The 26,557-nt window shown below is 42.5% G+C and overlaps 1 long non-coding RNA gene across 1 annotated transcript; it reads right to left on the reverse strand.

Moving 5' to 3' along the window:
* Positions 1-19,382: 19,382 nt before the first annotated feature.
* LOC121538894 lies at positions 19,383-24,978 on the reverse strand. The gene is made up of 3 exons (XR_005995278.2): positions 24,822-24,978; positions 24,298-24,364; positions 19,383-19,769 (listed from the first exon to the last, which is right to left on the reverse strand). It is a non-coding gene; the product is annotated as an uncharacterized LOC121538894 (long non-coding RNA).
* Between the last annotated feature and the right edge of the window lie 1,579 nt (positions 24,979-26,557).

A 26,557-nucleotide genomic window follows, 5' to 3' on the forward strand; every position in this document is an offset into this window, starting at 1 on the left:
CGAGCACAAAGCCATGCAATCTCCATAGACAAACATTGGCAGTAGAATGGCCCGTACTGAAAAGCTCAGTGACTTTCAACGTGGCACCGTCATAGGATGCCAACTTTCCAACAAGTCAGTTCGTCAAATTTCTGCCCTGCTAGAGCTGTCCCGGTCAACTGTAAGTGCTGTTATTGTGAAGTGGAAACGTCTAGGAGCAATGACGGCTCAGCCGCGAAGTGGTAGGCCACACAAGCTCACAGAATGGGACCGCCGAGTGCTGAAGCGCATAGCACTGTCCTCGGTTGCAACACCCATTACCGAGTTCCGAACTGCATCTGGAAGCAACGTCAGCACAAGAACTGTTCGTCGGGAGCTTCACGAAATGGGTTTCCATGGCCGAGCAGCCGCACACAAGCCTAAAATCACCATGCCAAGCGTCGGTTGGAGTGGTGTAAAGCTCGCCGCCATTGGACTCTGGAGCAGTGGAAACGCGCTCTCTGGAGTGATGAATCATGCTACACCATCTAGACGAATCTGGGTTTTGCGGATACCAGGAGAACGCTACCTGCACGAATGCTTAGTGCCAACTGTAAAGTTTGGTGGAGGAGGAATAATGGTCTGGGGCTGTTTTTCGTGGTTCGGCCTAGGCCTCTTATTTCCAGTGAAGGAAAATCTTAACGCTACAGCATACAATGACATGCTAGACGATCCACTGTGGCAACAGTTTGGGGAAGGCCCTTCCCTGTTTCAGCATGACAATGCCCCCGTGCACAAAGAGAGGTCCATACAGAAATGGTTTGTCGAGATCGGTGTGGAAGAACTTGACTGGCCTGCACAAAGCCCTGACCTCAACCCCATTGAACACCTTTGGGATGAATTGGAACACCGACTGTGAGCCAGGCCTAATCGCCCAACATCAGTGCCCGACCTCACTAATGTTCTGCATGTCCCTGCAGCAATATTCCAACATATTGTGGAAAACCTTCCCAGAAGAGTGGAGGCTGTTATAGCAGCAAAGGGGGGACCAATGATTCTGTAATGAGATGTTTGACGAGCAGGTGTCCACATACTTTTAGAAGTCCACTCTTTTTTATTTATTTCACCTTTATTTAACCAGGTAAGCCAGTTGAGAACAAGTTCTCATTTACAACTGCGACCTGGCCAAGATAAAGCAAAGCAGTGCGATAAAAACAACACAGAGTTACATATGGGGTAAACAAAACATAAAGTCAAAACTACAACAGAAAATATATATACAGTGTGTGCAAATGTAGTAAGTTATGGAGGTAAGGCAATAAATAGGCCATAGTGCAAAATAGTTACAATTTCGTATTAACACTGGTATGATAGATGTGCAAAAGATGATGTGCAAATAGAGATACTGGGGTGCAAATTAGCAAAATAAATAACAATATGGGGATGAGGTAGTTGGGTGGGCTAATTTCAGAATGGCTGTGTACAGGTGCAGTGATCGGTAAGCTGCTCTGACAACTGACGCTTAAAGTTAGTGAGGGAGATGAGAGTCTCCAGCTGCAGAGATTTTTGCAGTTCGTTCCAGTCATTGGCAGCAGAGAACTGGAAGGAATGCTGGCCAAAGGAGGTGTTGGCTTTGGGGATGATCAGTGAGATATACTGCTGGAGCGCAGACTACGGGTGGGTGTTGCTATGGTGACCAGTGAGCTAAGATAAGACGTGGATTTGCCTAGCAGTGATTTATAGATGACCTGGAGCCAGTGGGTTTGGCAACGAATATGTAGTGAGGGCCAGCCAACAAGAGCGTACAGGTCACAATGGTGGGTAGGATATGGGGCTTTGGTGACAAAACGTATGGCACTGTGATAGACTACATCCAATTTGCTGAGTAGAGTGTTGGAGGCTATTTTGTAAATGACATCGCCGAAGTCAAGGATCGGTAGGATAGTCAGTTTTACGAGAGCATGTTTAATGAGGGAGAGAATGAAATCATATCAATCATAGAGGTCATTATGGGTGGCTAAGGATAAATATGAACATACTGTATGTAGTATTACCACTACCAAGAAAAGTATTGATTGATTTTCAGTTTGTTGTCCATTTACATTATATCATCATTTAGTCCGATTAAAATTAGATTAATCATTCAGTCAGGATTGTACAGAAGTACATCGAATTGAAAACAGGGTCCGACTGCTAGCCTAATGTGTGTTAACAGGCTCCAGAAGTGAAGCATAAAGTCCAACCTAACGCTAAACCTTGTGATTTGCATTGAAAAGGGTAGAACTGAGTTAAAGAAAGATAATGTTATTAGGGAATAACAATGACTACACTGTTTAAAGGGGAACTGCACCCGCTGATTTGGCCTCGTTTTTTGGCTTGCTCCTCAAGAAATTCTAGCGGCCATGACAGAAGCCAAACGGGTTTGTTTCTTGGGTGTGTCCTTGCTACCACCAAGACACACCCATCTGTCAGAACCTTGCCCGCAGCTGTTTCCTCACACTCAATCATAACAAACAATCTTCCTGCAGGTTGAGTTCAATAACTACAGCCAGATGTAAGGTGAGATGCCGGAGGAAGCTTTGAATAGGTCAGTAGCCTAAAGAGTAATATGAGAAGAATGCAATTGCTGAATTTATGTATAAACTAAGTGTTTTGATAACTTTCAAATGTAATAACAGGTCCATGGAGAATAAACAACTCTTTACATAATACCATAGAAGCAGTGTTCAGCTAATATAACAATGTGCACCTTTCACCTTTCATTGTCATTCCCAGCCGACACAGATATGGTGCCCATCGGCATTTTGTCTGGTGGTAATGAGACTACCTTGGCAAATATGACAGTGTGGTCATACCTTCCTGTGTGGTGTCCCATATAGAATAGGAGTTCCCTGATCCTGGTGCAGAATGCACAGGGTTTCTCCCTCCCCATATTGACTGATACCATTCAATTCAATAATAAAAAAAGACAACATAATTAAAAGTTGTGTCTAGTAAAAATGTTATGCCGAGTGCCAGATCTCTCTCCAGAGAAATAAGTATCAAGCCCGTCTGCCAGTCTGGACTTCATCACATCATTTTGCATCATTTTTGTGCTGGCTCCATACATGTTTCTGTGAACACATACACACATAGTCACCGTTCTATTACCAAGGCAGTTAGGATAGGGAATATCTGACACACAAACATACACTAAGTATACAAATCATTAAGCTCTTTCCATGACATAGACTGACCAGGTGAATCCAGGTGAAAGCTATGATCCCTTATTGATGTCAATTGTTAAATCCACTTCAATAAGTACAGTTTGAAGTCGGGAAGTTTACATACACCTTAGCCAAATACATTTAAACTTCGTTTTTCACAATTCCTGACATTTAATCGTAGTAAAAATTCCCTGTCTTAGGTCAGTTAGGATCACCACTTTATATTAACAATGTGAAATGTCAGAATAATAGTAGAGAGAATGATTTATTTCAGCTTTTCTTTCTTTCATCAAATTCCCAGTGGGTCAGAAGTTTACATACACTCAATTAGTATTTGGTAGCATTGCCTTTAATTGTTTAACTTGGGTCAAACGTTTCGGGTAGCCTTCCACAAGCTTCCCACAATAAGTTGGGTGAATTTTGGCCCATTCCTCCTGACAGAGCTGGTGTAACTGAGTCAGGTTTGTAGGCCTCCTTGCTCGCACACGCTTTTTCAGTTCTGCCCACAAATGTTCTATAGGATTGAGGTCAGGGCTTTGTGATGGCCACTCCAATACCTTGACTTTGTTGTCCTTGAGCCTTTTTGCCACAACTTTTGAAGTATGCTTGGGGTCATTGTCCATTTGGAAGACCAATTTGCGACCAAGCTTTAACTTCCTGACAGATGTCTTGAGATGTTGCTTCAATATATCCACATAATTTTCCTTCCTCATGATGCCATCTATTTTGTGAAGTGCACCAGTCCCTCCTGCAGCAAAGCATCCCCACAGGATGACTCTGCCACCCCCGTGCTTCACGGTTGGGATGGTATTCTTCGGCTTGCAAGCGTCCCCCTTTTTCCTCCAAACATAACGATTGTCATTATGACCAAACAATTATATTTTTGTTTCATCAGACCAGAGGACATTTCTCCAAAAAGTATGATCTTTGTCCCCTTGTGCAGTTGCAAACCGTAGTCTGGCTTTTTTATGGCGGTTTTGGAGCGGTGGCTTCTTCCTTGCTGAGCGGCCTTTCAGTTTATGTCGATATAGGACTTGTTTTACTGTGGATATAGATACTTTTGTACCTGTTTCTTCAAGCATCTTCACAAGGTCCTTTGCTGTTGTTCTGGGATTGATTTGCACTTTCCGCACCAAAGTACGTTCATCTCTAGGAGACAGAACGTGTCTCCTTCCTGAGCGGTATGACGGCTGCGTGGTCCCATGTTGTTTATACTTGCATTCTATTGTTTGTACAGATGAAGGTGGTACATTCAGGCGTTTGGAAATTGCTCCCAAGGATGAACCAGACTTGTGGAGGTCTACAATTCTTTTTCTGAGGTATTGGCTGATTTCTTTTGATTTTCCCATAATGTCAAGCAAAGAGGCACTGAGTTTGAAGGTAGGCCTCAAATGATGTCAATTAGCCTATCAGAAGCTTCTAAAGCCATGACATCATTTTCTGGAATTTTCCAAGCTGTTGAACTTTTGAGCTGCTGAACTTTTGACCCACTGGAATTGTGATACAGTGAATTATATGTGAAATAATTTGTCTGTAAACAATTGTTGGAAAAATTACTTGTGTCATGCACAAAGTAGATGTCCTGACCGACTTGACAGAACTATAGTTTGTTAAGAAGAAATTTGTGGAGTGGTTGAAAAACGAGTTTTAATGACTCCAACCTAAGTGTATGTAAACTTCCGACTTCAACTGTATACTGCAAACACACACACACACATACAATTGCATCCACTCATCATACATGCATATAGACGGACACGCACGCGGGTACACACACGCGCACGTACGCAAACCCACACACATACACAGAGGCTGAGGCCACTATGTCAGTAGTCCCCTGTAGTGCTGAGTGGTACTAGGTCTGTATAAAGAGCTTATTTTCTCTCATGCCTGTAGTGTAACTCTGTGCTTCCAGGCCAACGCCTTGTCCTGTCTGAGGTGAAATGACTATTAATAGAATGGAACACATCCCTCACTGCAGCAGCTTTATTCTGTTATGCCCTGCCAACACACTGTGATCAAGCGTTCCCATGATGTCATCAAACTGGGAATGCACTTCGATGGGCTCTATTGTATTATGTTATACGATTGTATTATGGTTGTAATAATTTCAAGTGTCAAGTTCTTATTGTCACGTCCACAAGTACAGTGAAATGCCTTTCTTGCAAGCTCTAAACCCAACGATGCAGTAATCAATATCAGTAGTACTATAAAAAATTGTAGTAGAAAATAAAGTATGTAAGCTATGTAAAAGGGTCAGTTCCAGGGTCAGTGCCAATACCACATGTACAATGTGCAGGGATACTGGAGTGGTAGGGGTAAATGTGTATAGGGGTAAGATGACTAGGCATCAGGATATATTATAAATAGAGTAGCAGCAGCTTAAATGATGATTGTATGCGAGTGTGCGTGTGTAGAGTCCGTATGAATGTCTGTGCATGCTATGTGTGTGTGTGTGTGTGTGTATGTGTGTGTGTGTGTGTGTTGGAGTGTCAATGTGAGTATGTGTGAGTGAGTGTGTAGAGTCCTGTGAGTGCATAGAGTCAGTGCAAAAATTAAATAGAAGGGTCAATGCAGATAGTCCGTCTAGCCATTTTGTTAGCTATTTAGCAGTCTTATGGCTTGGGGATAGAAGCTGTTGGTGTCAGACTTGTTGCTCTGGTACGGTTTGCCATACGGAAGCAAAGAGAACAGTTTATGGCTTGGGTGGCTGGAGTCTGTAGACCTTTCCTGCAGTTATTGACCAAAAGCGCCCTCTCTGGCCTCATGGGTGGAATGTCATTAATATTTTTCATAATTTCATAACTAATAAAGATTATTTTTTTAAACAACAAAAATCTGGTGTTTCTATGTCAAACAGTTTTGTTATATTTCAGTCTTCTGTGATGTATATAAAGTGTAATATTGGGATGCAAACTCAATGTAATAAATGTCAGGTGTCTTCTTTTTTTTAAGCCCATAACCATGTGTGTGAGGTGTATACTTCTGTTTCAAAGTAGATTTGTTTAAGACTACCAAGAATCACCCAGATTTAGCCTACTGCAGTAAAAGGTTAACAATTTTTTGGGCCTTCCTTTCGCACTGCCTGATATAGAGGTCCTGGATGGCAGGGAGCTAGGCCCCATTGATGTACTGAGCTGTCCGTACCACCCTATGTAGCGCCATGCGATCGAGGGTGGTGCAATTGCCATATCAAGCAGTAATGCAGCCAGTCAAGATGCTCTCAATGGTGCAGTTGTATATCTTTTTGTGGATTTGAGGGCCCTTGCAAAATATTTTCAACCTCCTGAGGGGGAAGAGGTGCTGTCGTGCCTTCTTCATGACACTGTGTGTGTGTGTGGACCATTTTAAGTCCTTAGTGATTTGGACACCGAGGATCTTGAAGCTCTTGACCCGCTCCACTGCAGCCCCGTCGTTGTGGATCGGGGCGTGCCCGCCCCCCTCCTTGATCTTACTGACGTTGCGTGAGAGGTTGTTGTCCTGGCACCACACTGCCAGGTCACTGACCTCCTCCCTGTAGGCTGTTTCATCGTCGCCAGTCATCAGGCCTACCACTGTTGTGGTAGGCCTTATGGTGTTGGTGTCTTGCATAGCCACGCAATCGTAGGTGAACAGGGAGTACAGGAGGGGGACTAAGCACACACCCCTGTGGGGCCCCCGTGTTGAGGGTCAGCGTGGCGGAGGTGATGTTGCCTACCTTCATCACCTGGAGTTGGCCCGTCAGGATGTCCAGGATCCAGTAACAGAAGAGGTGTTTAGTCCCAGGGTCCCAAGATTGGTGACGAGCTTGGAGGGGACTATGGTGTTGATCGGCCCGTGCCTGCTCCTCGCACCAAGCCAGTGGTGCGTGTTCCCAGTCCGGCACGGCCCGTTCCAGGACAGAAACACGCACCTAAAATGGAGTCAGCAGGTATAGTCGGTCCGTCCGGATCTTTGGAGGAACGTGTCCAACAGCAGGCGAGCAGGATCCAGGCTCTCGGCAGCGCAATGGAGCGCGTGGTGAGTACATTGGAGCGATGGGAGAGAGGTTGCGTTTCTACACCTTCTCCAACCACTCAACTCACCCGACCTCCAGCGACGGTCCCCTGCAGGGAGCACTTTAGCATGTCGGTGCCCAGTCTGGGGCCGGCAACCAGCCCGACTACAGGGTTGGAAACCACCTCTGCGTCGGTGCCCAGGGTGGGCATGACGTACAGCCCCGTTTTGGAGCAGGGGCTCCTAAACGTGTCGGTGCCCAGTCTGGGGCCGGCAACCAGTCCTACTACAGGGCTGGAATTTTCCTCTGTGTCGGTGCCCAGGCTTGGCACAGCGTTTAGTCCTGCTCCAGAGATGGGGATGGATACGGGTCCGGTCAGATGCTCCACTCCAGAGCCAGAGCAGTCCGCTCCACCGGTGCTTAGTCCAGCTCCGGTCAGCGGCTCTACTCCAGAGTCAGAGTAGTCCGCTCCACCGGTGCCCATTCCAGCTCCGGTCAGCTGCTCCATTCCGGAGCCAGAGTAGTCCGCTCCACCGGTGCCCAGTCCAGCTCCGGTCAGCGGCTCCACTCCGGAGTCAGAGCAGTCCGCTGGGTCATAGCTCCGCGATCGAGCCAGAAGTCGCCACCAGGGTCTAGTTCAGCTCCGGTCAGCGGCTCCACTCCAGACCCAGAAGTCAGCCCCTCTCCAGGGTCGGGGCCTCCCACACCAGGGTCCAGACAGGGCTTGGTGCATCGTGGGGGGATTGCCGATCCAGGCCCAGACGTCAGCCCCTCTCCAGGTTCGGGGTCTCCCACACCAGGGTCCAGACAGGGCTTGGTGCATCGTGGGAGGAAGGAGAGGGGAAGCATCGCGCCGAGGTCCAGACCAGACCAGGGGCACAACGGGGAGGCAGAGAGGGAGAGGTCGTCACGCCCGGAGCCGGATCCGCCTCCGAGGCTGAATGCCCACCCGGACCCTCCCCTAATGAGTCAGGTTGGTGCGGCCGGAGTACGCACCTTTGGGGGGGTACTGTCACGCCCTGACCTATAGAACTCTTGTTTGTTGAGTCAGGGTGTGGAAATCTATGTTATATATATTCTATGTTTAGGTTCTAGTTAGTCTATTTCTATGTCTTGCCGGGTATGATTCCCAATCAGAGGCAGCTGTCGCTCATTGTCTCTGATTGGGGTTCATACTTAGGTAGCCCATTGCCTACTGTGTATTGTGGGATCTTGTTCCGTTCAGGCTTGTATGTGTATAGCCGGAGGACTTCACGTTACGTTGTTGCTTGTTTTGTTGTATGTTTATTTAGTTAATAAACATGTATGCTTTTCATGCTGCACCTTGGTCTGACCCGTCTCTCAACGATCGTGACACCTGATTAAAAACCATACTCACGTCGGCCTCAGATCGAGATCACCCAGACCTCTGGGTCGGCGAGGGCCCTCGTGCACGGCTCGGTGTTGTTTTTGTCGAAGCGTGCATAATATGCATTGAGTTAGTCTGGCAGGGAGGCATCATTGGGCAGATTTGTAGTCCGTAATGGACTACAGCCCCTGCCACATGCAGCGGGTGTCAGAGCCTGTGTAATAGGATTCCACCTTGTTCCTATATTGACCTTTTGCTTGTTTGATGGTTCTGCAGAGGTTGTAGCGGACTTCTTGTACTTGTTTGTTTCCTCAGCCGTAGGGGATTGCTGTGATAGCCCTGTGTGCGGTCGCTCTGTCCTTTAGATTATCGCCAACCTCCGTGTTAATCCAGGGCTTTTTATTTGGGAAGCAGCAAACCTTCACGGTGAGGACAACGTCGGCGATGCATTTCCTATTGAAGCTGGTGATGGAGGTGGTTAGCTCGTCGCGCCAGTCAGCGCTAGCAAAGCAGTACTGTAGCATAGTCACCGATACGCGGGACCATTTCTCTATGGAGCGCGTCACGGGTACTTCCTGTTTGAGCTTCTGCTTGTAGACATGAAGCAGAATTTGATTTGCCAAAGGGGGGACGAGGGAGGGACTTGTATGCTTCCTTGGGTGTAAAGGAACAGTGGTCTAGAACTTTATCGCCCCTATTGCAAAAATCTCTGAAGCTGGAGACTCTCATCTCCCTCACTAACTTTAAGCGTCAGTTGTCAGAGCAGCTTACCGATCACTGCACCTGTACACAGCCATTCTGAAATTAGCCCACCCAACTACCTCATCCCCATATTGTTATTTATTTTGCTAATTTGCACCCCACTATCTCTATTTGCACATCATCTTTTGCACATTTATCATTCCAGTGTTAATACGAAATTGTAACTATTTTGCACTATGGCCTATTTATTGCCTTACCACCATAACTTACTGCATTCGCACACACTGTATATATATTTTCGGTTGTATTTTTGACTATGTTTTCTTTTACCCCATATGTAACTCTGTGTTGTTGTTTTTGTCGCACTGCTTTGCTTTATCTTGGCCAGGTCGTAGTTGTAAATGAGAACTTGTTCTCAACTGGCTTACCTGGTTAAATAAAGGTGAAATAAAATAAAATAAATAAAATAGGCGAAGGAGACGTGTTGATAGAATTTGGGCTACACGTGTCTTAATGACTCTGAATTAAAAATCACTGGCAATAAGCTTGTTTATAGCCTCATACAGTTCGTTAAGTGCCAGCTTGTTGTTTTTCTTGTCCTGGGGTGGAATATACACATTTACTGAGTATACAAAACATTAAGAACACCTGCTCTTTCCATGACATAGGCTGACCGGGTGAATCCAGGTGAAAGCTCTGATCCCTTATTGATGTCACCAGTTAAATCCACTTCAATCAGTTTAGATGAAGGGGAGGAGACAGGTTAAAGAAGAATTTGTATTCCTTGAGACAATTGAGACATGGATTGTGTATGTGTGCCTTTCAGAGGGTGAATGGGCAAAACAAAAGATTTAAGTGCCTTCGAATGGGGTATGGTAGTAGGTGCCAAACGCACCGGTATATCAAGAACTGCAAGGCTGCTGGGTTTTTCACGCTCAACCTGCAAGGCTGCTGGGTTTTTCACGCTCAACAGTGTATCAAGAATGGTCCACCACCCAAAGGACATCCAGCCAACTTGACACAACTGTGGGAAGCATTGGAGTCAACATGGGACCGCATCCCTGTGGAACACTTTCGATACATTTACATTTACATTTACGTCATTTAGCAGACGCTCTTATCCAGAGCGACTCACAAATAGGTGCATTCACCTTATAGCCAGTGGGATAACCACTTTACAATTTATTTATTTATTTATTTTTTGGGGGGTGGGGTGGGTTGGGGTAAGGGGGGGTAGAAGGATTACTTTATCCTATCCCAGTTATTCCTTAAAGAGGTGGGGTTTCAAATGTCTCCGGAAGGTGGTGAGTGACTCCGCTGTCCTGGCGTCGTGAGGACAAATTGAGGCTGTTTTGAGGGCAAAAGGGGGTGCAACTCAATTTTAGGATGATGTTCCTAATGTTTTGTACACTCATTGTATAGCGCAGTCACGATAACATCTGAAAACTCTCTCTGGAGGTAGAAGGGTCAGCATTTGACCATCAGGTATTCCAATACAGGTGAACAATGGGTTGAGACTTCCACTGTGCTAGAGTCAGCACACCATTTGCTGTTGATGAAGATGCATACCCCTTCTCGATTTCCCTGAATCCAATGTCCCGTCTGCTCAGTGAATGGAGAATCCATCGAGTTGGATAACCATGTGGGGTATCTTGTCCGAAAGCCACGTTTCAGAAAAGCAGAGAATATTGCAGTTACGAGAGTCCCGTTAATAGCAAATCCGCGATCGGAGGTCAACCATCTTATTATCAAATGATTGGCCAATAGAATGGAGGGAAGAGGTGGCCGGTTTTCCCCTCCCCTTAATCTTCCCAGGACTCTCCCTCTCCTGCCTCTTTTTCGCCAGCTTTTCATCTTGGGTAGCCCGAAAAATGGGTCGGAATTCCACAACGAGCCCAGGGCAGATGAGTCGAAGTTGAAGCCGGAATTGAGGTCAGTAACTGATGATTTGATGTTCAAAAGTTCTTGTCGATCATAAGAAATTATAGCGGATACAAAAAAGTAAAGATAAACACCAAAAAGTTTTATTCTTTATGACTTTGTGTTCGTAATATTTCTATGTGGCTCTAAAAAAAGTATTCAAGTATTTGTGTGTGCATGTTGGAGTTTATATCATAACTCTTTTCATTTGTTCCTTGACTTTGTATTTTAGCTCAACGATGGCCCACGCGTCCTACTTAAGTGGAGTTTACTATACTTTTTACTGGAATATGTACTGAAGTGTCCACCTCATTTCCGAGACCGACCTGGCAAAAAGTCAGTGGAAAACATCACCTCAGTAACACACTAGCTCTGTGTTTGTGTGTGTGTTGCTTAAAGCCTTGGTTGACATCTCACCCACTACTCCCTCACATAAAGAGGTCTAGGTGGCATATTGTGGTCCAGCGCTATAGAAGATGATGAAAAGCACATGCTGCTGTACATAAGCATATGCGAGTGTTTATCACAATGCTTTTGCTATGGTGGGAACATGTAGGTCTGAGCGAGTGTGATGTCATTAATGTTTGTGGAAATGTATGTAAACGTTAAGTTGTTTATTGTTTTTGTCTGTATTTTGTTGTCTGTTGTAAAAAAAAATCTAAATATATTTTACATCCACCTCTGTCAGTCTGAAAACACAGGGCCCCTAAAACTAACCCTCTTCATTCACTAACACAAGAGCACACAAGGGGCCTCTTATTAAGACGAGGCCCCATGTCAATTCACAAACATATGCAAAGATAATTTAAGTTCCTCTACATTTTAAAACATTCAGCCATAAAACAATAACCCCCATCTCCAATATTTCACTACAGTATACTATGGTGACCCAAATCCCACCTCTCCATTCACCAACACAGGGGCCTTTAAAACAGGGGCCACATACACTAAAGGCCCTCTCTCTGTATTGCAGACCTAGTTCCCAGAGACACAAGGCATGCACAGAGGGCCCGGCAGCCGACCTCAATCAGACACGTCCTCTTGTGTTTTATTTCAGGTCGTTATTGTAAAAGAGAATGCGTTGTCAATGACTTACCTGGTTAAATAAAGGCAAAATAAATACAAATAAATGTTACTTTATTTGTCCATGAAACCTAATTACAGTTTTGATTCAATAGGGGGCAGGGGCTTAGTTCTTAGCTCTTCATAGTCTTAGCAGAGTGAGAACATACAGGAAGGCTACGTTTTCAATTACACTCACTTGAACAAACTTATTCAACTGCTAAAGTTACAAGCAGCAAATGCACTGCAGATTGGTTCTTTAAACGTTTTAAAGGGTTTGTCTGCTTGTGCAGTATGCTAAGTAGCCTGTAATCCCATTTATTGCTGTATAAAACAGTATTAAACGCTCTTTACTTGGAAACGTTGATAGGTGACTCAGCTCCTTGGCCCGTTTCTCCTCTGGTCTCAGTAGGTGGCATCATCCTATAAATGACAGAGGCGCTGAATGGAATTAAGGGAGTTTGTCACGCATTCATCTGACAGACACCTTCCCTGTATAGCCAGCTTCTTCAGTGTGGCACTACACATGTTAACTATTAGCTGGGCTGCTAACATAACATCCTATGCTAACGGTGCTCTGCTATACAATGCTATGCTATAGTGTTTTGCCTTTAGAGGTAAGCTGTGCTGCTAGCATAACATCATATTGTATGCTGCTGACAGTGCTCCTCTATGCTATTTTGTGCTATGTTTAGCTATTATCCCGTTATAGTGCACTACACAGAAATCACTCCACCATTTCCTGTTTGCTAGAATTCTAATAGTTTAACTAATTTGAGTTTATGTGACAAAACAAGCAAGTATAGTGTAGAGAATCACTGTACCATCTAAACCACTGTGAAATATATTTTCCATAACCAAAAATATTGTATTTTCAGCTGTTTTGAAGCTGGTGTACAAAACCTAAAGTAAAAGACGCAAAAACGAAACTTAAGAACGGAAAGGATAGAAATAGTGCACATACAACAGATCTACCGCTTCTTAGACTTGCTTTCAATGAGAATGACAGATCTATAACTCTCCTTTCTATGTGAATTTAGCCGGGTTGCCCAAAAGGTTACATATTTCAGCTTTAAGTGTAATATGGGTTATGTTCCAATATCCATGCTAGCATACCACTAAGAATACACTTATACAGTCCAATATATTGCTTCATTCTAAGTAGTAATCTAGTGTGGATATTACAAAGAATAGTTTGTGACAGTAAGGTGGATATCCCAGCCTGTCCTTTGACCTCTGAGGTTGTGGGGTCAAGTCTATTAACATGGTGTCAGGAGGAAAGGTCTAATTATCAGAGGTGTTTTCCTGGAACTAGAGTCCACACGGTCAGGAAAGACCCCACGGTGGGAACCATTCGCTAATGCAGCTACCGCTTCCTGGAACTGAGAGTAGAGGAAAGGTCACTGATCTACACACAATATCCTATAATGTGAAAGTATACTTTTTTTTTTGTTGTTGAACATTTTCAAATGAAAAGCTGAAATGTCTTGAGTCAATAGTATTCAATCCCTTTGTTATGGCAAGCCTAAATAAGTTCAGGAGTAAAAATGTGCTTAACAAATCACATAATTACTTGCATGGACTTCTGTGTTCAATAATAGTGGTTAACATGATTTTTGAATGACTATCCTAGTCAAAAAATCATGTAGGATTAGTGATTTTTCCAATAGAATCCTATAAAACTGTCACAATCCTATAGGATTTTGTCACCTCTATCAGAATCCTGTTGGAATCCTATTGGACTTCTTTTTTTCCCCAATTGGAAATCAAAAGTAATCCTGTTGGACCCTATATGATTCCCGCAATCCTATAGGATTTTGTATCACCTCAATCAGAATCCTATTGGATTCCTATTGGACTACCTTTTTTTCCTATTGGAAATCAAAAGTAATCCAATTGGATCCTATATATATATATATATATATATATATATATATATATATATATATATATATATATATATAATTTTTGTTGTTGTTATGTTTAAAAAAAAAAAACTATACAAAACATACACATACAAATGACAACATACAGATGCACACAAACATCCACAACATCACTCCTGCCGAGACCCACTTGCCCACACCCCTATCTCAGGCACTCGTGTCACTCTCCACCACATGGCCTCAAACGGCACCATTTTATTTCTCTCCGTCGTCCATAGACTTTCAACATTTAGATAATAAAGCATTTAACCTTTCCATTGTGTTAACGATGGAGGAAGATTGGTTGATTTCCAGATTTTAAGTATGTTTTTTCAAGATGATTGACGAGAAAAGTATCGTACAACCCATCGGGTATCTCACTGCACCTTCATATGCCATGTCTTGAAATATGCAGACAGAAGGATTAAAAGTACATTTATCCAATAGGTTTTTGACAAGTCTTGTAGGATTTTGTCACCCCAATCATCAGAATCCTATTATATTTTTTTTTTCTTAATTGAACGCATTCAATTACAGTTTGTTGTCATTAGTTCCAGTACAATGCAACAACATGAATGACACATTTTTTGTTGATCGGAAACAGCCGTTCTATATTCAGTTCTGTTTTATTCACCTGTAAGAAAACCTGTCCCTTTAAGAGTGACTGATGACTTCACAGTATAGCATGAGCTCGCAGTGTTAATAGGCCCTTTTCACGATGACGTCATCTAACTTCCGCCTTTCCGCGTAGCAGGTTAACTTCACTTCCGTTCGCCCGTAACCTGAGACTTCTCAACGAAAATACAACTGTTGACCACTAACTAGCAAGCTAGCTACTTGAAGAAATTCCAAAAGGTACGTTTAAGTTAAATTAGTAAAGTTAAGAGTAATAATGTTTACGTATATGCAATGGTTTGTAACTTGCTAACGTTATTGTTAATTCATAATTGTTCACTGCCTTAGTTACTTAAAAGTGGGCTAACGTTAGCTAACAACAACTTAGTACCAGATACCGATAACGTTAAAGGTAGCGTTACATTGCTGCCTGGCTGTAATGTAACAAGTTTACTTAGCTAGCTATCTAACCCTTTGTTAGGCAGTTAGTTTATTCATGAATGTATAGTAACTCACCTATTCAAATACTGTTGTGCATGATAGCTAGATAAATATTGATTCCTGGTCAAAGCTGAATGTTAATTTAGCTGTTTCTTTTCTCTCGGTGTCTGTATCGCAACAGTATCCCATCCAACACCGAAGCATGGCACAATCTTCGAGAAGATGCTATTGCAGTGTACCATTTTGTTCAAACAACAAACAGAAATTCCCGTATCTGAGTTTTCCACGATTTCCCTGTTGATGGAGAAATACGTGCCCGTTGGGTGAGGGCGATCAGGAGAGATGAGGGACCAAGTTTTAAGATTCTTCGTGGGAGCACCTTTGTTTGCAGTCAGCACTTTCCCCCTGAGGATAGATACACATCGGCCAGTGGACGGATCCGTATTAAACAGGGATCAGTGCCGTCTAGATTCCACTGGAATGATTGGGGTAAGGATAGGTAGACAGCGTTAAACGTAATACTACTGTAATCCAATAATATATTACTTGTACAAAATGTTTAATAATTTAATCCTGATGCAATATAGCTGCTACATTTTGTCATTTTAGGGACTGAAAAGTGATTACCAAAATGTATCATGACAAGCATATGGTTAATTTCACACATATAGGAGGCGGCTCACAAGCTCGGGAGTCAGTTTACCAGCGAGCAAGAAAGCGTCTTGGTGTTGCTGTCCTGGATGATTCTGATCATGAGATGCCTGACAGCACAGAGGGTGCTTTGCCTGCAGTGACAAACGATCACGACTATGCCTGCCGTCCTTCTCCTGGTTAGTATTACAAATAAGAGTAACCATGTATCTGTTTGGCAAAAAAAAGTAAAAGTATCAAGCTTCGATCTTGAAGTAAGGGACCACTTGTCAGCAAGTCGTTCTACGTCGTTAAGTCGTATTGGTGGCAGATGTGAAAGGGACTGGGTGAACTCCATAATGATGTGCTACTAGCTAAGCGTTCCTAAGCGACACCGGATGTAAACATAACCTGCATCGCGGCAGAACGGAAGTTGTCTGACGTCACGTGAAAAGGGCCTATTAGCCTAACTCTCAAGTTCAGCTCGCCAGCTGTGGCTGTGCAGAGAATCTCCGTTTTTTTAAACATTATTATTCTAACGGTTTTATCCTTCACTGTGCGTTAATGCAATAACTGTGAGTACAGTATTGTACGAAGTTGTCAATGTTTTAGTCATATTTCCATCATTGTACAGCATTTTATGCACTTGTTTTTATGCTAGCTCAGAAACTACTGTTAGCCAAATTTTGGCTGTCAGCTGACTAGCTAGCTAGCTAAGTTGTAGCCATTTGTTTAATAGTAATAATAATAATATGCCACTTAGCAGACGCTTTTATCCAAAGCGACTTACAGTCATGCGTGCATACATTTTTGTGTATGGGTGGTCCCGGGGATCGAACCCACTACCCTGGCGTTACAGGCGCCATGCTCTACCAGCTGAGCTACAGAGGACCATGTTTGTCGTTTTTGAGTCACTGTATTGTTATAGCAGATGAGAAATGTTTTTTGTTTGTTATTAATAAATATACAGTGCTATGAAAAGTATTTGCCCCCTTTCTAATTTTCTCTACTTTTGCATATTTGTGATTCTGAATGTTATCAGATCTTCAACCAAAACCTAATACTAGATAAAGGGAACATAAGTGAACAAATAACACAACAATTACATATTTATTTCATAAACAAAGTTATGCAACACCCAATTCCCCTGTGTGAAAAAGTAATTGCCCCCTTACACTCAATAACTGGTTGTGCCACCTTTAGTTGCAATGACTCCAACCAAATGCTTCCTGTAGTTGTTGATCAGTCTCTCATGTCGCTGTGGAGGAATTTTGGCCCACTCTTCCATGCAGAACTGCTTTAACTCAGTGACGTGTGGGTTTTCAAGCATGAACTGCTCGTTTCAAGTCCTGCCACAACATCTCAATTGGGATTAGGTCTGGACTTTGACTAGGCCATTCCAAAACTTCCAATTTGTTGCTTTTTAGTTATTTTCATGTAGACTTGATTGTGTGTTTTGGATCATTTGTCTTGCTGCATGACACAGCTGCGCTTCAGCTCACAGACGGATGGTCTGACATTCTCCTGTAGAATTCTCTGATACAGAGCAGAATTCATGGTTCCTTCTATTAAGGCAAGTCGTCCAGGTCCTGAGGCAGCAAAGCATCCCCAAACCATCACACCACCACCACGCTTGACCTTTGGTATGATGTTCTTACTGTGGAATGCAGATTTTTGTTTTCGCCAGGCATTACTGGAACCATGTTGTCCAAAAAGTTATACTTTTGAATCATTCTTCCAAGAGTCTTGATGATCATCCAAGTGCTTTTTGGCAAACTTGAGTCAACTTTTTGGACGAGATGGGTCCTATTATGCCTGGCGAAAATCAAACACTGCATTCCACAGTAAGAACATCATACCAAAGGTCAAGAATATGTTTACAGATTTACACGTAAGCATGAAACACCAAGGAGATTCAAGAAAAGCGAAGAAACCTTTTTGCCCGACAAGACCTGAACCCAGACAGCTGTCAGTACAGGGTCTGCTCTGATCATTTAATCACTGGTAAGTCTGATCGATTTCGAGTTTAGTTGAGCTGTTATGCTAATCAGGTGTTAACAACAATACTAAGTTAGCCAACGTTAGCTAGCCACGTTAGTTAGCCAACGTTAGCTAGCTAGATAGCTTGTAGTCTAGCTGTTAGCATGTGTCTCTTACATAGGCGACGCATGAGTTTCAAGTTTTGGGGAAGCAATTTTTTCATCATAAAAATGCATCTTTATAGTAAAGCATTGCATGAATCTATCATCGCATTTGCAGACTAATGTAAGCCTACTATTCCTAATGTGATGAGTACATTGATAGTCATAATTTATGCTATTAATGAGCGTGTAGTTGTGTTGCAACCTGGTCTCATTTTGTATTATTCTGTTCGTGAATCCGAGACACTCCATTTAGTATGTTACGTTTGGTATGGTTACATAAGACAGATGGTTACTTAAGGCAAAAATGAAAGGAGGGTGATTGGTCGGGGTGGATGGGTAGGTGTATAACGTGAACGTCTAGCAATCCAAAGGTTGCGAGTTCGAATCTCATCACGGATAACTTTAGCATTTTAACTAATTAGCAACTTTTCAACTACTTACTACTTTTGAGCTACTTTGCAACTATTTAGCATGTTAGCTAACCCGTCCCCTAACACTAAATATTTTAGCTAACTCTTCAACTAACCCTAACCTTAACCCTTTAACCTAACTCCTGAACTTAACCCTAACCTTAATCCTAAACCCTAACCAAGCTAGCAACAGCAAGCTAGCTAGCTAAATGTCCATGAATGTTTCATGTGTTTCGACCTGTCCCCAAATGAATATAGGTGGTTCAGAGTTCGTTTTGATATTTCAACCTGCGTGTCCTGATCGCGTCTGCTGTGGATGGACAAAATCAACATGCCAATAGAATAATCTTAAAATTCATTGGCGCACGTGTGTGCCTGGTCTAGTCAGCATGTAAGACTACCACAACAATTACATGGTTTACCCAAGAAAGCCATTGGTCAACTGCAAAACAAGAACGGCTACTGACCAAGACCAGACAGAGAGCACACATTACATCGGTTTTAAGGTCTCTGCACTGGCTGCCTGTCAGTTTTAGAATTCATTTTAAGATTCTTCTATTGTTTTTTTAAATCAATCCACGATTGTCCACCCCAATACATGTCAGACATTCTTTTAAGTTATGTACCCAGTAGGTCACTCAGGTCCTCTGGCACTGGCCTTTTAACTATCCCAAAGCCTAGGACCAAGAGGCATGGAGAGGCAGCCTTTAGTTATTATGCCCCAAGCCTCTGGAATAGCCTGCCAGAGAACCTGAGGGGGGCCGAAACTGTGGAGATACTTTTTAGCTTGGCTTTTCCTTAGGGTGCTTTTCAGTCGTTCAGTTTTTATTGTTATTCTATTGTTTTTTATCCTCTTATGTTTGTTGTGTAGTAAATACTTCAGTTTTTATTTGAATAGTTTTTTATGTTGTTTTTCCTGTGAACCACATTGCGTTGCATTCTATGTCTGAAATGTGCTGTATAAATAAAGCTTGATTTGATTACATTGTCTTTGCTAAATGTGTTTAAATTGTGAAATAAATAATAGTTATGCTATAAGAAATACCTTTTATTCAATGGGGAAAGGCAAAGCAGAGATGACACACAAAATATTTTTTGTTTCACCCATACAACAATAGCCTATTATAAAAGTACACTATATTTACAATATCATAAACAAGTCTTTTACATGTTGTTCCAAATCAATTTTGTATATATTCATACGGTTTAAGGGGGCACTTAAAGGTGCTCTCTTCTCAAATGGCACAAAATAATCATTCAGATTGACCAAAGCACAGCATATGACAACCATTTTGTCTAACTGAGGGATGTCTCCTTTCATATCTGGAAAATGACAAAGTAGAAGTAGAAACTGATGCTGCTGCAGCACTGCTCATCTTCACAGTGGGAATCCAGTCGACCTGGGTGTCTTGATAGAGGTCAGCTGGTGAACCTACAGTAGTAAATAAACAAATGAAAAGCACACCTGCTGTTAGAATATCACTTCTTCAGGTCACCTATACCATCAGGGCTCTTGATTTAATTGGTTGTGTATAAATCATTCAGGTGTTTTGTGTGATTTAAAGATTAAATCTATTGTTGGGCTGGAACAACCAATAGTCAACACAGCAGGTTGTCCTATCCCATTGAGGCATTTGTCCTATGCTGAAATGTACATATATTTTCGCTCTTATGAATAAAGTTTTCCACACATTATCATTGGATCAGTGCCACTGGAGTATATTGTGACAATAATGCTCTCCTCCAGGCTAGATGGACGTCATATTGTACAATTTGTGTATCCCCTTTTCATAGGCCTAGATTACATGGTTGCATTCAATACAAGGTTGTTTTTATTGATCTGTTGTCAGTCAGCAGAGTAGGCCTAGCCTAACCTGTGATTTGTCGTATTCAAAAACATTCTGCTAATGTCTCCAGTCATATAAAGTGTAGTAGAATTGCATGAAGTGTTTATCAAAGGCCACATTTTTCCACGCAAAGGAAAGAAACGTCTCTGATATAGCCTATGGGCCTATGCCCAACCTGGTCTCAGAGCATTTCGTATGCACTCCATTTAGTATATGTTACGTTTCGTATGGTATGTTTTAATTTGTGGATGTCCGTATGATATGTTACGAATTACAATACGTATTATGTGTTATATGTTTCGAATTTGCAAAACGTGCAATATGTTATGAATTCTAGCTAGGTGGCTAACGTTAGCTATCTCGCTAACGTTAGCTAATTTGTCCTGGGGTATAGACATTGGGTTACTATTTTACCTGAAATGCACAAGGTCCATTTTTCTGGATCTTTGTAGAATTTTGACCCATTTTGAGTCACACAAAATTGTGTGTTCTCTACTCTGACAATTAATCCACAGATAAAAGGGGAAACCTAGTTAGTTTCTAGTAATCGCTCCTCCATCAGTGTTCCTCTTCTTCTGTGAACTTTATATGGCGGTTGGCAACCAACTTTAAGGTGCATATCCACCACCAACTGGACTGGAGTGTGGACCTCAGTTCATCTTTCAATCACCCACGTGGGTATATGCTCCTAAAAACCAATGAGGAGATGGGAGAGTTTTATTGTAGCGGGCGATGTTGTCTGCATGTTAGGCAAACTATCTTCATAATCACAGTGGCACCTCCAAGTGCCACTCAGACCTTCTGGGAGAAAAGTATCTGGCAATGAACTTCGTAGTAGTAGTTGTATGTATGTTTTAAGATAAGGATCCCATCATTTCACTACCTAGATTACAAGGGTTGAATTTACACTAAACAATTTCATGTCAGGATCACAAGGCATGTACAACTCTTACCCTACAAGGTCCAGCGCCTGCTGGTTTTCTGTTTTACCTGATAATGAATTGCACATACCTGGTGTCATATGTCTAAATCAGTCCCTGATTAGAGGGGAACAATGAAAGAATGCAGTGGAATTGGCTTCGAGTTTCAGAGTTGAGTTTGAAGGATCTAGTATAACGATTAGCCTCACATACATTGTCTACTGGTATCGTTTTTAAATTGAGAACATGTACAGTGCATTCGTAAAGTATTCAGACCTCTTGACTTTTTCCATATTTTGTTACATTACAGCCTTATTCTCAAATGTATTATTGTTTTTTTCCCTCATCAATCTACACACAATACCCCATAATGACAAAGCAAAAACATTTACATAAGTATTCAGACCCTTTACTCAGTACTTTGTTGAAGCACCTTTGGCAGCGATTACAGCTTCGAGTCTTCTTGGGTATAATGCTACAAGCTTGGCACCTGTATTTGGGGAGTTTCTCCCATTCTTCTCTGCAGATCCTCTCAAGCTCTGTCAGGTTGGATGGGGAGTGTCGCTGCACAGCTATTTTCAGGTCTCTCCAGAGATGTTCGATCGGGTTCAAGTCCGGGCTCTGGCTGGGCCACTCAAGGACATTGAGACTTGTCCAGAAGCCACTACTGCGTTGTCTTGGCTGTGTGCTTAGGGTCATTGTCCTGTTGGAAGGTGAACCATTGCCCCAGTCTGAGGTCCTGAGCGCTCTCGAGCAGGTTTTCATCAAGGATCTCTCTGTACTTTGCGCCGTTCATCTTTCCCTCGATCCTGACTAGTCTCCAAGTCCCTGCCGCTGAAAAACATCCCCACAGCATGATGCTGCCACCACCATGCTTCACCGCAGGGATGGTGCAAGGTTTCCTCCAGATGTGATGCTTGGTATTCAGACCAAAGAGTTCCATTTTGGTTTCATTTGACCAGATAATCTTCTTTCTCATGGTCTGACAGTCCTTTAGGTGCCTTTTGGCAAACTCCAAGCGGGCTATCATGTGCCTTTTACTGAGGAGTGGCTTCCGTCTGTCTTCTCTACCATAAAGGCCTGATTGGTGGAGTGCTGCAGAGATGGTTGTCCTTCTGGTAGGTTCTCCCATCTCCACAGAGGAACTCTGGAGCTCGGTCAAAGTGACCATTGGGTTCTTGGTCACCTCCCCAATTGCTAAGTTTGGCCGTGCGGCCAGCTCTAGGAAAAGTCTTGGTGGTTCCAAACTGCTTCCATTTAAGAATGATGGAGGCCGCTGTGTTCTTCGGGACCTTCAATGCTGCAGAAATGTTTTGGTACCCTTTCCCAGATCTGTGCCTCGACACAGTCCTGTCTTGGAGCTCTACGGACAATTCCTTTGACCTCATGGCTTGGTTTTTGCTCTGACATGAACTGTCAATGGTGGGACCTTATATAGACAGGTGTGTGCCTTTCCAAATCATGTCCAATCAATTGAATTTACCACAGGTGGACTTCAATTGTCACGTTCGTTTAAGGACGGGTCAGACCAAGGCGCAGCGTGAAATGCATACATGTTTATTTCACTGATAAACATACAACAAACCAAACGAAACGTGAAGTCCTAAGGCTGAACACAAAACAAGCCTACACACGGAACAAGATCCCACCCCTAATGCATGCCAACAGGCTGCCTAAGTATGATCCCCAATCAGAGACAACGAGCGACAGCTGCCTCTGATTGGGAACCACACCGGCCAACATAGATCTACACATACTAGGTCATACACATAGATATACACAACATAGAATATTCACACCCTGACTCAACATATAAGAGTCCCCTGAGTCAGGGCGTGACACCAATCAAGTTGTAGAAACATCTCAAGGATGATAAATGGAAACAGGATGCACCTGAGCTCAATTTCGAGTCTCATACCAAAGGGTCTGAATACTTATGTAAATAAGGTATCTGTTTTTATTTTTAATACATTAGCAAAAATGTCAAAAAACCAGTTTTCGCTTTGTCATTATGGGGTATTGTGTGTAGATTAATTTTGTATTTTTTTGAATCCATTTTAGAATAAGGCTGTAACGCAAAAAAAATGTGGAAAAAGTAAATGCGTCTGAATGCTTTCCGAATGCACTGTAGCTCAAAAATAAGTATAACAATGTGTGAGTTAAGCTATTCTCTGCTTCAGATAAACAATGTCAAGGGGTGCATTGCAAATGCCCATAAGGCTAATGCCATCATACTGTAGGCCAGTAGTTCCCAACTCTCGTCCTCGAGTACCCCCAACAGTACACAGTATTATTGTAGCCCCGGACAAGCACACCTGATTCAACTTGTCAACTAATCATCAGGCCCTCAATGAGTTGAATCAGGTATGTTTTTCTGGGGCTGCAACAAAAATGCATGTGGTTGGGGGTACTAAATGACTGGAGTTGGGAACCACTGCTGTAGGCCTGGCTGCATCAGCTGCAAAATGGGTTCACATGGCTGATATCCTGAAAAAAAGAGTGACAATCAAATCAAACTAATTGGAGAGTCTTACAACTGAACAAAAAGGTAGGTAATATTTATTTGAGAATACAACACAGACAAATTAGAGACATATTCCCTTACCCTCTTTATTGCAGGATTGTGAGCTGTGATTTATGAAAGATGGCACCGACAAAGAGGGCTGCCTCGCTTCTATTCCTTAGGATACTTTACAGTATTTTGTTTTTTTATGTATTATTTCTTAAATTGTTAGCCCAGAAAATCTTAAGTGTTATTACATACAGCCGGGAAGAACTATTGGATATCAGAGCGGCGTCAACTTACCAGCACTACGACCTCGCTCCACTGATCCCTGATCTACTGGGTGAGCAGACTTCTGTTCCAGCCCAGCAATAGCACACTTGATTATCAACTAATTAGGTTTGATACATTGAATCAGGTGTGTTAGTGCTGGGCTGGAACAGAAGCCTGCACACCCAGCAGGGTTGGCCTGCACACCCAGCAGGGTTGGCCTGCACACCCAGCAGGGTTGGCCTGCACACCCAGCAGGGTTGGCCTGCACACCCAGCAGGGTTGGCCTGCACACCCAGCAGGGTTGGCCTGCTCCAGTTGTAATAGGTTTATACATTGTGTGTGACTTTTTAAGCTGTATTTTTATTTACAAAATTTGCTTACATAGGTACACATAATCCATGGTATACAAGGATTTACCCTTATTCTCTTGGGACATTCATTGGGACAGCTTCAGCTGCAGACAGGGTTTCACAGCTCTCTGTATCTGAGGACAGAAAACATCACAAAGAAACAGGCTGTATTATACTCAAATTGAACAGCACTGAATATTAAGTTGCTCTGTCCTCATAGTTTGTCTCGCTAGGGACTGGAACTGGAGAATCTTTTCATAATGTCCTCCCACAAAGGTATCTCCCTTCACTGACAGCTGGAACTGCTAGTTAATCATTTTACCCTCTTCCATGGCTGTTAGCTATCTAGCTACAAATGCATTTCGATTTACAACAATAAATACATCAAGATGGGTAGCTAACTAGCTAATATGAAGTTAGCTAGCTGGTGATATTTAATTCACTTGGCTAGCTATACAGTTTGTAAAGTTAGCTAGCTACTAGTAGCTAGGTACTAGTAGCTAGCTAGCAAACATTACGTTAGCAGCTCATTTGAGTTAGCCTGCACACAAAGTTCCTGTAGCTATCATTTCAAAATGTATATTTACTTACTTGAATAGGTTCTCCCTTTGCCTCAGTTTTCTGGTTCCTTAGAAAAAATTAAATAATGGGCAATCTTCCCAAAGTTTCCGGTGACAGCAAAACGCAGCCAGCCATGTGGACGATTGGAGGACTTCCACCAGACTGACTGGTCTTTCAACATGGTGCCTGGTGCGGTTGCTAGGTGATTTGTGATGCTACTGCAAGCCCTCTATATGACCATATAGGATTCCAATACAAGAATCCAATAGAACAATCCTAGCAGATTTTGGAACCAGGCCAATTGGACTCCTATAGGATTTTATCATATAGGATTTTTTTAAATCCTAAAGGCTAAAATCCTATAGGATAAATCCTATAGAATTATATGTGATAGGATTTTCTATTGGATTTATTTTATTGGAATCGTATATTTTTGGACTACGGTACCCAATCTCCGTACATCACACATGCAATGATCTGTAAGGTCCCTCAATCGAGTAGTGAATTTCAAGCACAGATTCAATCACAAAGACCAGTGAGGTTTTTCAATGCCTCGCAAAGAAGGGCACCGATTGGTAGATGTGTAATAAAAAAATAAAAAATGCAGACACTGAATATCCCTTTGAGCATGGTGAAGTTATTAATTAGGCTTCGGGTGGTGTATCAATACACACAGTCACTAGAAAGATACAGGTGTCCTTCCTAACTCATTTGCCGGAGAGGAAGGAAACTGCTCAGGGATTTCACCATGAGGCCAATGGTGATTTTAAAACAGCTGGAGTTTAATGGTTGTGATATGAGAACTGAGGATGGATCAACAACATTGTAGTTACTTCACAATACTAACCTAAATGACAGAGCGAAAAGAAGGAAGCCTGTACAGAATACACATATTCCAAAACATGCATCCTGTTTGCAACAAGGCACTTAAGTAATACTGCAAAAAATGTGGCAAAGTAATTAACTTTTTGTCCTGAATACAAAGTGTTATGTTTGGGGCAAATTCAACACAACACATGACTGAGTACCACTCTTCATATTTTCAAGCATGGTGGTGGCTGTATCGTGTTATGCATATGCTTGTAATCGGCACAGGCACAGGCAAAATCCTAGAGGAAAACCAGGTTCAGCCTTCTTTCCAACAGACACTGGGAGACTAATTCACCTTTCAGCAGGACAATAACCTAAAACACCAAACCTGCACTGGCCAAATCTGCACTTGTGTTGCTTACCAAGATGACATTGAATGTTCCTGATTGGCCTAGTTACAGTTTTGACTTAAATCGGCTTGAACATCTATGGCAAGACTTGAAAATGGCTTTATAGCAATGATCAACAACCAACTTGACAGAGCTTGAAGAATTTAAAAAAGAATAATGGGCAAATATTGTACAATACAGGTGTGTAAAGCTCTTAGACTTACCCAAAAAGACTCACAGCTATAATCACTATCAAAGGTGTTTCTAACATGTATTGTCTCAGGGGGGTGAATATTTATCTAATCAAGACAGTTGTGTTTTATTTTTCATACGGTTTTCATAAATAAATGTTATAATTTGTTTTCCACTTTGATACTACAGAGTATTTTGTGTAGATCGTTGACCAAAAATGACAATTAAATCCCACTTTGTAACACAACAAAATGTGGAAAAAGTCAAGGGGTGTGAATACTTTCTGAAGGCACTGTAGCTCTGTATTTATTGTTTTATCTCCCCATCTGATACTATTAAAATGAAAGTAGCTAAAGTTGTATTGTAACTCTTCAT

The sequence above is a fragment of the Coregonus clupeaformis genome, chromosome 34 (genome assembly GCF_020615455.1).
Source record: "Coregonus clupeaformis isolate EN_2021a chromosome 34, ASM2061545v1, whole genome shotgun sequence".
Lineage (NCBI taxonomy): Eukaryota > Metazoa > Chordata > Actinopteri > Salmoniformes > Salmonidae > Coregonus > Coregonus clupeaformis.